Source organism: Uloborus diversus, chromosome 3 (assembly GCF_026930045.1).
Source record: "Uloborus diversus isolate 005 chromosome 3, Udiv.v.3.1, whole genome shotgun sequence".
Classification (NCBI taxonomy): Eukaryota; Metazoa; Arthropoda; class Arachnida; order Araneae; family Uloboridae; genus Uloborus; species Uloborus diversus.
The window spans coordinates 41,314,465-41,329,000 of NC_072733.1; the positions used below are offsets into that span (position 1 = coordinate 41,314,465).

General features: G+C 34.2%; 1 protein-coding gene across 1 annotated transcript in view; it reads left to right on the forward strand.

Annotated features, from left to right (window-relative positions):
- LOC129218631 (chordin-like protein 1) overlaps nt 1-14,536 on the forward strand; it is a 145,136-nt gene that overhangs the window by 114,461 nt on the left and 16,139 nt on the right. The window lies entirely within an intron of this gene.

Genomic DNA, 14,536 nt, shown 5'->3' on the forward strand with positions numbered 1-14,536 from the left:
ATAGTTTTAATATTTAATTTAGAGAAAAAACACATGAGATAACGATTCGTAGAAATAAAATAAGCATTACTTTCCCGAGCTTTTCACAAAGGGAAAATCAATAACAAAAAATGTTACACCAACATCGATTAGTACATTTAATAATCCTTCAAAATTTACAATAGCTGCTGAAATTGGTCGCGGCCACATCTAATACACGCTCTTGCCCTTTTGCGAAGGGAAACAACCGTTGCTCTTAGAGAAATTTCATTCCTTAGTCTCCCTACTGCTTCATCAAGCCGGTCACTCAATTCTTGCAAACTTGCTACTTCTGCTTTGTAAACTTCTTGTTTCAAGAATCCCCAAACAAAGAAGTCCATTGGCGTCAAGTCTGGGGATCTAGGGGGCCAAGGGATGGGGCCCGTACGACCAATCCATTGGGGATACTGCTCAGTTAAAAATTCCCGAACGGCATTTGAAGAATGTGCAGGGGCTCCATCGTGTTGGAAAATGATTTCTGTCCTCTCCTGAACAGGAATAGCATCAAGAAGGTCAGGCTGAAGGTCATGATGTTCAATGAACTCTAAATATGTGTTTCCTTTTAGGTTACCTCGATACACATACGGACCAATTAAATGATCTCCTATTACGCCAAGCCAAACATTTATGCTGAATCGAGTTTGGAATGATGAGTTTCGGGTTAAGAAAGTATTATGTTCAGCATAATGATGCCAGTTATGCAAATTTATGATGCCCCCTCTAGTGAACAACGACTCATCTGTCCACAATATCTTTCTTAGAAAATGGTGATCTTCAGTGTCTCAGGCTAGTAGCCATCTGCAAAATGTTACCCGCTTTTCTAAATCTGAATCGCGCAGTTCTTGTACTAGAGTAAAATGATACGGGTGATACTTGTTTTGGTGCAATGGTTTCATCACTTAACGTTGTGATAGTCCGCCTTCTATAGCAATCGAGCGTGAACTCACACTTGGGTTTTCCACTACTCGGTCCAGCACATACTCCTCAACATCGGCAGAAGGGTGATCCTGGCCCCTCTCGAACAACATACCAAATGAACCTGTATCCCTGAGCTTTCGATGTATAGAGGCAAACACAGTTCGATTAGGTGCAGAACGATTGGATAACGGAGACAGTATTTTTTCTCGGCTCTGCGAGCATTACCATCACCAAATCCGTACACGAAATGCATATCAGCATACTCTTCGTTAGAAAATCGAGACATACCCAAAAATCGAGAAAAGAATATAGCAACTTATCTTTAGAAACTTTAACAAAAACTTTCAAAAACTAAAAACACTCTCTACTAACTTACTGTAAAAACAATCATAATTCTAGCATTTTCCAAAACACATTTACAAAATATCAGAAGATTAAAAAAGAAGCAAACGATACATAAAATATTATGACAAATGAATAATTCTGTTTAGTTTTTATTATTAATTGTTTTGTCAAACAAATGCTTTTTATTTTCAGACGATATTTTTCACAATCATAAATCGTAATCGGAAATCATTTGATGGGTCTGTATACGTTTTAAGGTCTTATAATGCAGGAAGCTCATGTATAGAGTTCATTGAACATCATTTGCCTGACCTTCTTGATACTATTCCTGTTCAGAAGAGGGCAGAAATCATTTTCCAACGCGATGGAGCCCATGCACATTCTTCAAATGCCGTTCGGGAATTTCTAACTGAACAGTATCCCCAATGGATTGGTCGTACGGGCCCCATCCCTTGGCCCTCTAGATCCCCAGACCTGACGCCAATGGACTTCTTTGTTTGGGGATTCTTGAAACAAGAAGTTTACAAAGCAGAAGTAGCAAGTTTGCAAGAATTGAGTGACCGGCTTGATGAAGCAGTAGAGAAACTAAGGAATGAAATTTCTCTAAAAGCAACGGTTGTTTCCGTTCGCAAAAGGGCAAGAGCGTGTATCAGGTGTGGCAGCGACCAGTTTCAGCAGCTATTGTAAATTTTGAGATTTATTAAATGTACTAATCGATGTTGGTGTAACATTTTTTGTTATTGATTTTCCCTTTGTGAAAAGAACGGGAAAGTAATGCTTCTTTTATTTCTACGAATCGTTATCTCATGTGTTTTTTTCTCTAAATTAAATATTAAAACTATTATTTTTATATAAAAATATCATTTTCTTAAACAAAGAAAGCAACATGCTATCGTGAAACAGAAAATTCAAAACAGAAAAGTGCGACTCTTTGCTGGTTTTCCTTTTTAACGAATGAAGATTTTTACACTGTTTCAAACAAAAGCCTGACTTTCAACTGAACTTGAAGCCCAATATGATTTGTTGTTGTATCATCTGAAAGCTAATAAAATGAGCCAGTTTTTGGTAGATTTGCCTGATTGTAGCTCTTACGGTTGTTTTTGAAAATATCGATTAAAAACGTTGGCACCATTTTAATTCTGACTGTGTCCAATGTTTCAAATTTGTAGCTCTCGGTAAAATGCGACTATCTTAATGCGAAAGGTATCATTTTGTAGGATTGAGTCTACTCTTTCCAAATATGTACTTATTTTCCTTGTAGGTCCTACAGGAATTTCAGAAATCGGTCGTTTTCTCAGAATTTTGTTTTTTACTCATTTTCCTTAAATTTACCAAAATTCGGTTACGGTTAAGGATTGGACAGGAAAATGGGTGGTTCTATGCTCCGCTTGGGCTCTTCTATCACCCCCTTTCGTATGGCAGATTCGATCGAACTCACCCTGTATACTTCCACTAGCAAAAATGTTCAAAATCAGATGCAGAGTTAAGATATTGAAAGTTTGAAGCAAAATTAAAATTGAGTCAAAAAGTAGGATCTGGTGGGGTAAAGTGGTCATAAAATCGTAGGTTTTCAACTTAAGTGGATATTAAATAAAATAAATTCTTTAAACACTTAAACTTCTTTCGTCTTAATTTTACATTGCATTATTAAAGAACACAATACATAGAATTTCAGGGGAAAAAATATTGATTTAAGTAGTTTTATAACAGTTTCATTTCCCTATGTATTTATGACCACTTTACCCCATGGGGTGGGGGAAAGTGGTCATAGCATGGGGTAAAGTGGTCATAGTTAAAAATAGATGAAAAACCATTACAAATTACCGTAATATTTGTATATTTCGGTTATTTTTATAGTTACAAGTATATGCACGAGTATATGCGGGTATACATAAGAATGTATACGTGATTACCTACAGTATACGTGTCTACAAGAGTATATACGCGTATAAACGAACATCATATGCGTGTATGCACTTGTATCTCGAGTATATACATGTATATCTGAGTATATGCGTGTATAGTAGACATATATACATACATATATGGGTATACACAAGTTATTTCGAGGATACATCCAGTGCGTGTTTGTACATGTCTACTCACGCACATACATATGGAAGCAACGAGTATACACGTATGTTTACGTGTAAACACGATTATGTACCAGTATAGACGTATATACGTACATTTACGTGTATATCAGTACATGTATGTATACACGAGTATATCCCCTAATACACATGTATGCTTACAGAGTGAATCCAAGCTCTGGGGCAAAGATAAAAGGGGTGTGAGAAGGGAAGATACGAAGCAAAGAATCATAATGAACTTATGGTCACTGACGCGCTACATGCACACTAAGCCAGAAACTGATGGATGCAAAACAGGTCACAAATTTGTTACACAAAGATGATTTTACTTGACCAGCTGGTGGCGTGATGGTTAGACGCTGGCCTTGTACGTCTGTGGAATCGGGTTCTGACCTGGGGATGCCGGTCGGTGAATTTTCGAGATGCAGAAACTCATCAGCGCCCATGTCGTATGATTATGCGGCATGTAAAAGATCTCTATGGTATTCGTTTTGATTAGAATTTCTTAGGCAAAATCAAATTCCTACTGCAATTTCGCATCAAAGAGAGCCCAGGTGCCTCCCCCTGGGGGAAACTGGGCGTCAAAAAACTGTGTCATACATCAGCGCCTTAATGGTGACACATGAAAGACTGATGCATTGTAGGGGAGCGCACTAGGTCTGGTTATGGCCCAGACGCCTCTTCAGATAGGACTCTTATACAGCCCCATTGGGGAAAAAAGATGATTTTAACCAACATTCTAGTTTTTAAGAATTATTTAGAGCAGATGTTAAAGTTACGGCCTGTAGTAGCTCTAATACACGCATCGCAACAAAGACACAGCGACTGTTGAAAGTTTTTCAAAAGTCTCATTATTGCAACAGAGAGTGCTTTGTGATTGCGACGCATGTATTACAGCAGCCGGCCACAAATTTCATCAATCACTTTAACACTTTCTTAAGACCTAAAATGTTGTGTAAAATTGCCTTTGTGTAACAAATTTGTGACCTGTTTTGCATCCTTTAGGTTCTGATTTTGCGTGCATGTAGCGCGTCAGCGTTGTGTTTGTGAATATATGTTTCTTATAATTCTTGCTTCTTCTACTCCCCTCTTACATCTTTTAAGAATTTGCCCAAGAGTTTAAATTCACCCTATATACATGTATATCATGTGCTTGTGTGTAAGTGTCTTCTCGAGTTTCGAGTACGTACGCGTATATACGTGTCTACCTGAGTATATAAGTGTTCGTATATGTACGAGTAATAAGCGGGTATATACGTGTATCGATAGTCGAATGTATATCTTTATAGACAAAAAATGCTTGCAGTTACCCATATACTACGCGTTTATTGGTGCATTTATGTTAATACGTATATATACGTGCCTACACGAGTATATGAGTATGCATACGCATATACTCGTATATTTAACCCTATTTACTGTAAAAACAATACATATTAAGTGAAATTAATATTTCATTTATGTCTGCCTCATATTTAAAGTTTAAGTGACGTTAAAAGGACAATATTCGTTAAGCCTAATATTATGACCACTTTACCCCATCTTACTTAAATTGTTCTAAAAAATTAACCAAAATAGATTCAGCTAACTGCTAATGAGTAAGAGTTCTTGAGACATATAGGAAGCTTCCTGTGCAGTCAATCTGTTCATAATTCTAACAAACAAAATTTTCCAAGAAAGTTAAAAGAGGTGTTTAGATTTTGAAATTTTTCATATTCACACAAAATATTTTATTTTACCAAATAAAATTTTGCCAGTTGTGAAATTTTGTATTCAAAATGTAGTTTTTAACTGCCCTATCGTAGAATAAAATTTTCACATTCATTCGAACATTTATTTCCAAGCTATAGCCATTTATTTGACGTATGACCACTTTACCCCATTGACCACTTTACCCCACCAGACCCTACTAAATATAACTTTCTATGCGGGTCCTAGGTCCCCTAACTCATATTTAGAGAATTAATCTCTATTGAAAACGAATACTTACACAAAAAACTTGACATTTGTGCGACCAAACTCAAGGAGATATTCCAGTTAAAAGTTTTAAGGGATCATACAGAAGATGAGATTGGAACTTATCGCCCTTTCAGAAGAATGACAGGTTGTCGAAGTAAAAAAAAGTATTTATATTTTTCATTTTCATTCAAAACTAAATGCAAATGTTATGCCGTGATACCCAAAAACATTCTACAAAACTTCGAACAATTTGAAAAACTGTATGCACACATATTATTTTAACCTCTTTTAACCGCTGTATTTTCACCCAAAAGGTGTTATTGACGGTGAGTGAAAAGTGGTGTAAGTCACATAACGCTGCGTTTCATATCTCGGTGAATATTTCGTACTAATTTCAAAATTTTTATGTTGGAATTGTTTTTCAATGAACATTATTTCCATAAATATAGATTAGGGAACTTGGGGTCCGTATAAAAAGTTAAATTTTGTATGTTTTGACTCATATTTATTTTTGCTTCAAACTTTCGATATCTTAACTCTGATTTTGAACATTTTTGCAATTGGAAGTATACATATAGAACTAATGGTTGCGAAAATAAAGGTCTTGCAGGTTAAAACGGAACACCCTGTATACTAATAATGTAAAGCAGTAGAGTTTGTTTGTTTGAACGCGCTAATCTCAGGAACCACTGGTTCGAATTGAAAAATTCTTTTTGTGTTAAATAGTCCATTAATTGAGGAAGGCTATAGGCACTGTAACATCACGCTATGACTAATAGGAGTGGAACAGCAAATAAAAAATGTTATGAAAACTGGAAAATTTATATTATTATATAAAATGCTTGGAACGCAGCATATGAGTAGCCATGGTGTCTCGAACCGAAGATGCGGGCTTCACAATCCAATAGGCATAGATTCGAGCCAGCCATGAGGCAAATTTCAAGGGAACTTTTCAGGGAAAATCCCAAACGATGCTAAAGATGATTTGTAATATATATATATATATATATATATATATATATATATATATATATATATATATATATATATATATATATATATATATATATATATATATATATATATATATATATATAATATATATATATATATATATATATATATATATATATATATATATATATATATATATATATATATATATATATATACTATTTTTTTCTTATTAATTATTAACTAATAATATATAGCTGAAGAGTTTGTTTGTTTGAACGCACTAATCTCAGGAACTACTGGTTCGAATTGAAAACTTCTTTTTGTATTGATTAGTTCATTCATTGAGGAAGGCTATAGGCTATATGACATCACGCTACGATTAATAACACTGTTATAACCAGAGGTGCCAGCTGGGAGCGATTTTCCGCCGTAGGGTGCAAAGACGGAGCCACAGGGTGCCACAGAGGCTAGGAAATATTGTTCCGATATCTTTTAGCACCTCAGTGGATGAAAGAAGGTAATGAAGGGCCATCAACTCACGCATTAGCCAATAGCGACTCTTTTCCTCCGCAAAGGTGCCTCGCTCGCACATGCGCTGTGCGCTCCGGCATAAGTTCAATAGGGAAGTATCAACCTATCAAATATTCCAATTTTAACTATTGCACAATGTTGACAGGCTTACAAAACACAAAAATTCACCATGGCCGGATTTTTAAAACCAACGATTGATTTTTTATGAATTTTTTAAAGAGCGATGCGCAAAAAAGAGGTGTGGCCTAAAACGTCAGCAGCTGACGTCATTTCCCTGTTCCGATCAGAGCTCCATTTCCATGCCGTGTTGCGCCTACCAGGAGGTGAATAGCACTGTCTTTTTCAGCCTTTTTAAAGCATTTAACCAGCATTTTTTCCATCATGGGGCTAGGATTCACGAAAGGTCAATCTAATAACCTTCCTCAAGTAAAGTCATTCATGGTGTTTGACTTTTTTCGAAAGGACGAGAGATTTAATGTCCTAGAAGTACGGGGAGTGAGACAACAAAGTTTCACCATTGTTATTCTTTAAAATTGTACGTACATATCCGTCTATGTTTGCAGTTCATATTATTCGCATTAGTTTCCCTTATCAAGATTGATCATTTCCATTTGTGTGTCGATGGTTTTTTTACCTGAATATATAAATTACAATGTAAGAGCGCTATTCCAGTTCTTACTTGGCGGCTTTTAATGAGGCGCGCATTTTGTAACAACCCTACTGCAAGTGATTCCAGTACTAAGTTTTAGAGCAATTTTTGCATGAAAATTTTTCGCTTTGTTGGCAATAAAAGTTGATCTGCTTTTTTTTTTGTGGAAAATTGTTTTAAATCCACTAATACATGTTAATTATCCTTGAGTTTTTGTGCAACTTAGCAAAAAAAGGAAAAATATATTTTTTTGCTCTTTTGATAAAAATAATGAATTTGAAAATGGTGTTCATTTCATAAAATAAGTACCTTTTTGCAGGTGAGAAAGGTCTTGTATATATAGAAACGCTTCTGGTGATAAACTGAAAATGTATTTTTAAATTATCAATTTGTAATAGTTAAAATTTGAAGATAGTTTGAATGTTAAAAAGAAAGTATTAATAGTTTTTGCATTGTTATTAAAATGGAAATAGTAATGCATCTATTACTTTCTATTTAAGTTTATTGTGCAGGGTTTAAATTCCTTTGTTTACTTGCATTTTTTTAAAAAATATCTCATATGCTTATTAAACATTTATTTATGAACAGTTGTGAACATATATTTCAAACTGTATTTCTCACTTGACATAGTTTTTAATTAAAATGAAGTGCAAATTTTCATTTTCAAATTTTAATTAATAAACACACTTGAAAACACTTCTTACGAAGAACCTGCTGGGACGGAACAATAACAAATCGCTTGTGAGGAGTTTTTTTAGATGTAGATACGCATCCAGGAACGAAGCAATACTTGTTATTGATTCTACTAGCCATGACAAAGAAAATCAAATTAAAAACAATCGCAGAATGCATTAAACCCTACAGACAGCAAAGGATTTTCACTAGCCTTTTATGCGCGCTGCTGTTAGAAGGCTCTTGTTTTCCCGCGCCTTCCCCCAAAGATCGCCAAGCACTTCTTTGTCCTAGCCAACCCCGCCGCCTCGCAGCGCGGCAGTGACGTCAGTCAAAGGACTTACAAGCAAATGACGTCACTCGCGCGTGAACTTTAAAAAATTATTTAAAAAAAAAAAGTATTAGTCGTATCGTAAAAATTTCTTCGCAGATGATGTTCATGTATGTTACTCTATCAAATAAAAATAAAATTAGAAAATCGAATACTTCCCTATTCAGCCACTTTAATAGCGGACGACGATGTTGCAATGTAGTTGTTGGTACATTAGATTTTCACATTGAATAGACAATTATACTGGATTGAAATTGAACATTTCGGGGACAAACCTTCAAAACCTTGCGTAAGTACAGGCATTTAATCATGGTATAACATTAAAGCTTTCCAACAGGCTTTTAGTGTTTTCAGAGTTGTGTTTCAACAAAGTAAACTGAGTACTGCTTATCGTTTATAGTTAACCGTTTTAACATAGTGATGTATGGCTTTTTTTTATCTATATAATCTATAACTAATACATGGTGTTCATTGCTTGTCACGTGTGCGGTCTCACGGATTTTCCCCAAAATTGTTTATTGTTAGCAATACGAAATAATTACTAATTAACCGGGATGAAAATTCAATGATGTAACAAACTGCCACAGCAGATACATTAAATGTCTTTATCTTCTCAATAAAATATATGCGTAGACGTAGCAAAGAAAACAAAAAGCTTTGAAAAGAAATCTCTCTGTGTGTTTCATGCCATGACTCATTACGTGAAAATATTTCGTTGGTGTTATTTCAAAAACCGAATGCAGGGTGTAGACGCGTTAATTTTTTTTTTCTCTCTCTCTAATTTCTGTTTCCAATGCTTTTCATTATGTAGGATGCTAAAAATTTGTTTTGATTTTTAATGTCGAAAAAGTTTTTATTTAACAAAGAAAAAAAGTGCTTTTTTAGATTGCTTATGTTCAAATAGGATATTCAAATGTCGAACTATATAATACGTATCAATATGTTACTCTTGATTAAAATATTTTGAACATCTATGAAACGCCTGCATTTTATGAAACGATTTGATTTTTCCGTGATTGTAATATAACTGAATATTTTTGGTTGTTCTTGTAAATTATCCATAAATGCCTACACTCTTATTTTTTAGTATCATGCTATAGTAAATGTCAATATCATTAAAAACTACCGAGCAATCCAAGGGTTTTTATGAGAGTTAGAACTCAGATAGAGGAATTAAAGTCATAAACACTTCTATATTATGTTGGAAAGTCTGAAATGTGGTCAAATGCCTTAAATGACAAGTTTTAATCCAAAATGAATTCAATGTGAAAAAAAGTACCAAGACTTTGTCAATCATAAACCCAAACAATAAATAAAACACAATAATATTCAAAAACGCACACAATAGGGGGAGGGGGAAGAGGATCTACTGTAGAAATCAGTGAGGGTGCCATTTTTCTCTCCGAAGGTTCCTTCTTTTCCCCCGTGCTGCCTGTCTTTCAAAAGGTGCCCATTTTTCGCCCTAGTAAGAGGTGCCATTCCGTCTCCGTATTGAGTTTCGCTGGTGAACAAGCGTTTCACCCCTGAAAGGTGCCAAACGCAACCTGTAGTTTTAACAGTGAAGAGTACAGCAGCAATACAAAATGTTCTGAAAACGGGAAAATTTATATCTATACTAATATTATAAAGCTGATGAGTTTGTTTGTTTGAACGCGCTCTAATCTCAGGAACTACTGGTTCAAATTGAAAAATTATTTTTGTGTTGAATTAGTCCATTTATTGAGGAAGACTATAGGCTATTTTTATAAATCAAATTGACCGAAATGTTTGTAATTGCAAATTAAATGTTTAATTAATTGTTTAGTTCTATGAATTCCTAATAGATGGCGGGATAAGTTAACTGTCCGAGAGGGCGCTGGTCGACAGTGTCGATAGCTGTGAGGAACCGTGCCCATGCTACACTGTTGTGATTAGCGAACAGATTTTTGAATGCGTTCTTTTTTCGATGTTCAGATGCATTATTTGATTTTGTAAGATTTTTCTATTGGGTTTTATTTTCCTTATTTCTTCAACCTTTGTTTTTGTTCTTATAGTTGGAGATGGTTACTTATCTAAGTAAATTAATTTGTCGTATTATTCAATTGTGATTGTTCTTTATAACGTTTTTATTATAGCATTGTTTATTTGGCGAAACACTTTAAATTGCAGGGGCAAAAAATGCTTCACTCGCTAAAGGGCAGGTTTACGGTAGCGTGGTTGCTTGGCGCGTTAAGTGATGAACTATGTAGTTGAAGGATTATTTTGAGTTTTAAAGATACCGTTAATATTTTTATGTGTTTCGGCGAATAGTTTTAAATTCCAAAGAGACTTTAATAGGTCTTTTAAAAAGGTGTGTACGCATTTTAGTTGAAGAAAAATGATCATTTCACATCAGAAGGGGGCGGGGCCGCCGTGGATTTATTTTGTTCAACGGACTTTCTTTAACTTCTTAACACTGGCATCGCCGTGCGGGTACTGCTAGTAGTAAGTACAATAGTATCATTCAGAAATTGCAAGAAAAAATAACATTTAATGACGGGTAGATATGGTCGCTTCAGAACAACAGTAAGATATCTAATCCCAAGAATAACCGTAAGAAATCTTGCTGCTGCTTTGAGGCGACGATATATCTCAGAGCCACAGGGATGTCTAATCCTAGGAATAACAGTAAAATATCTTACTATTGCTTTGAGGCGACGATATAGAAGTTTGTAAAATATCTTTAACTTTTGTTACTTATAATTTAAAAATTCCACTGATATTAAATTTGAAAAAAAAAAAAAAAAAAATGTCAAGACACTGAAGCAGAGCTGAGAAATAGTATGAGCCTTGCAAGTAATGCCTGAAATTTGAAGAGAATTAAGCAACAAAATGCAGCAATGTGTTATAAACGTTAGTTTCTATTAAACGAGGATTACAATGCTCTTTGGTTGAGAACGAGATCAATACATATGAATACAAAAAATGAAATGATTCCAGCACGCATTGCCAGTTATAGCAAAAGCATTTGTCTGATGAAAATCTTTTCCATGTAATCGTACATAAGTCCTGTTCAAATAAATATCCGATCATAATGTAAAAATGAATTATAATTCACAAAAGTTTGAATAGTTTTATTGCTACTAAATAAGTTCGAAATTTCCACATATTTCATATTTTAAAATTATCTGTACTTTTCCACCACCTCCTTACCAGTTAAATTTACGTCAAACTCATGTCAATTGTACGTATAAGTAAGTTTTGGCCTGTTGAATATTATCCCATTTTTGATTTTATGACTTAGTTCGTATAATACTTTATTTCGCAATGAGTGTTCCTTATTTTGTGATTTCTTACCTGTGGTGAAACCACTTACATGTGAAAGATTTTCTGCTAAAAATTGTATCTTTCCTTGTACTGAAATGATAATATTCTTGTTTTAGTATTTCCTTAGAATAAATCTACCGATCTTTTGATATAATATAGCATTCAGCTTCACGTTTTGAGCAGTGTCTTAAGGATTATTGAACCTCACAAAACAAAAGTCATTTACCAGACTTAAATGCTGTGTGATCAGTCTTTCATTTATTTTTTAATGCATATATATCTAATGTGGTTTAATGTTGAATCTACAAAGGTTACACAACCAACGCCTCTGAATGCTTATTACTCGAAATCATGACTCCTCCTCAACTTTTCTTATTTGTAAGCACAAGGTTCTGCTTCTAAAAAGCGTCATCTAGTTTTCTGTACACCAGCTTAGACACTTAAGTGTCAAATACAGAGATCTTGATCTTGTCAGAGAAAAGACCTTTTCTCCAAAACTATGGAGGTTTAATAACAATGCGAAATCGAAACTCTTTTGCTTCTTGGTCAGTGACATAAGTGGCGTTCTAAGACTTACACGATCATAATAATCATCCTATTTCAAAATTTTGGTCTTTATGATGATGGCTGTCTAATCCCTACTTGCAATTGCAGTCTCCGTAATCCTAAGATGTTGACATATGGACTTATAAATGCAACTTTTCTCAAACAAACAGAATTACTGCGACATGTTCATGTGCTGAATTGTAATTATCAACAATTCTAAGAATAGAAGAGTTAGTTCGTCCAACTATATTGTCAATTATTTCTAAGAGTTGTGCCCAGGGCTGTGTGAGTCGGAAGGAAAATGCCTGACTCCGACCCCGACTCCGACTCTTGGATTTTGAAATGCCCGACTCCGACTCCAAAACCGGATATTTTTAATTGTATTTTTTTCAATTCCTTCTCCCTCTTCAGGAGAAGGGGGAAAACCACTAAACAGAGATTGAAATATTAATTCCGTTTTATGAAAATTTCGTATTTTGTATTTTATTAAGTTGTTATACCCAAGACGCATACAACGTTAGAAATTCAATTTAAAAATCAAATTTTCTAATAGTTACGAGTAGAGGTGGGCAATGTCGTTCTTTTTAATGATCCGTTCATCGTGGCATCGTTCATTCTTTTGATCCATCCATTTAACTCCTTCATTTAAACGACTTCGTTCATTTCAAAAAGTTGCAGGTGATCTCTCTGCACGATATACTCACGTACATTCGAAATGCTTCATTGGTTGAGTAAGATTTCTTGAAGGAAGAATAACTAAAATCATCTAAAAGCAAGAAATTATGCTTATAAAAAATAAATTTAAAAAAAAACTCGACTCAGGTTTAGATGTATAAAGCAATTATAGTTCATTTTGTAAGATATTTCTGAGTTTCTGAATGGTAAGATATGTTTTCCCTTCCAAAAATCTCAAGTTCGATTTCAAAATACCACACAGTCAAGTTATTAAATTTTGCTATACAAATAACAGAATTTAAAAAAAACTGAGCACTTTTCATAATGCACTCAAAAGGACAAAATAACTTTTCTGGGTCAGAAAGGGCAATATTTAAGTATTTTGCGGCTCAAGTCAGGTAGAGAATTTTTTTTTCATTATCTAACTTTCTGTCATAAATTTGAGTGTTGAAACATGCATATTTTTCTGGGAAAGTTCGTTTGAAAAAACTTGAGCCGCACTTTTCCTCGTTTGCAGAGAAATTTTCTTGGAATAATTGAAAACTACAGGAATACTTAAATATTGTCCTTTCTGACCCAGAAAAGTTATTTTGTTCTTCTGAGTGCATTATGAAAAGTGTTTAGTATTTTTTTAAAAAATTCTGTTATTTTATTATTTTTAGTGTAAATGCATTTCAGAAATAGAATAATGTTTCCATCACGAAATTTTACCTTTTTTTCCCATATAAATGCTTTATACTAAAAGGGGAAAAAACTATATACGTGTCTAAAACTTAAAGTATTTGGCACTAAACATTAATCCTTGTACCCCTCTAGGATTTGTTTGTGTGCCAATTTAATTAGAACCATTTAAATATTAAAGGTCTGCAAAACTAATTCATATTTCACAACATACAAGTCACTCGTGATTAGAGATGTAAAATTTCCGGAAATTTTGAAGTGGTGGAAAAAAAAACCGGTTTTTTACGGGTTTTTTCGGGAAAAATTGGAAAAAATCGAAAATTTGATTTTTTTATGAATAAAAATAGGATTTCTTAATTGCTCTGTGTTTCTGGGAACATATACAGGGTTAAGCATGAAAAAATATATACGCAATCCAAACATCTTCTTTTTCTGCTTGACACAAGTACACATAAAGGTAACTTTAATTAGGAAAAAAAAACATTTTGTTTTATAACTGAGAGCTTTCTTGGCCAAACACTAGAAATAAATCAAGTCGTCATTCAACCAATAATATTGGGTAAGTTGCGCCCTATCATAACAATTACATGTTCTTTTTTAGATTGCCTTTGAAACTTGAAATAATAATTGTAATTTTCGACTTTCAAACATGATTGATCTTCGTGAAATACACCGCCAGCTCAGTCAATTCCAGCCGAGGACTGCAGTTTCGTGCTTATTAGCACTCATCAGCCCGGCATAGGAAGTGAATGAGCTGGAGGTGGAAAACCTTGGCGTTGTATTTCATGTATTTCTGCCTTAGCCCTGGATATAGGGCGATAACTTACTGAATGATTGATATTGTTTGAAAGAAAAATAATACAATGTAACTTTACT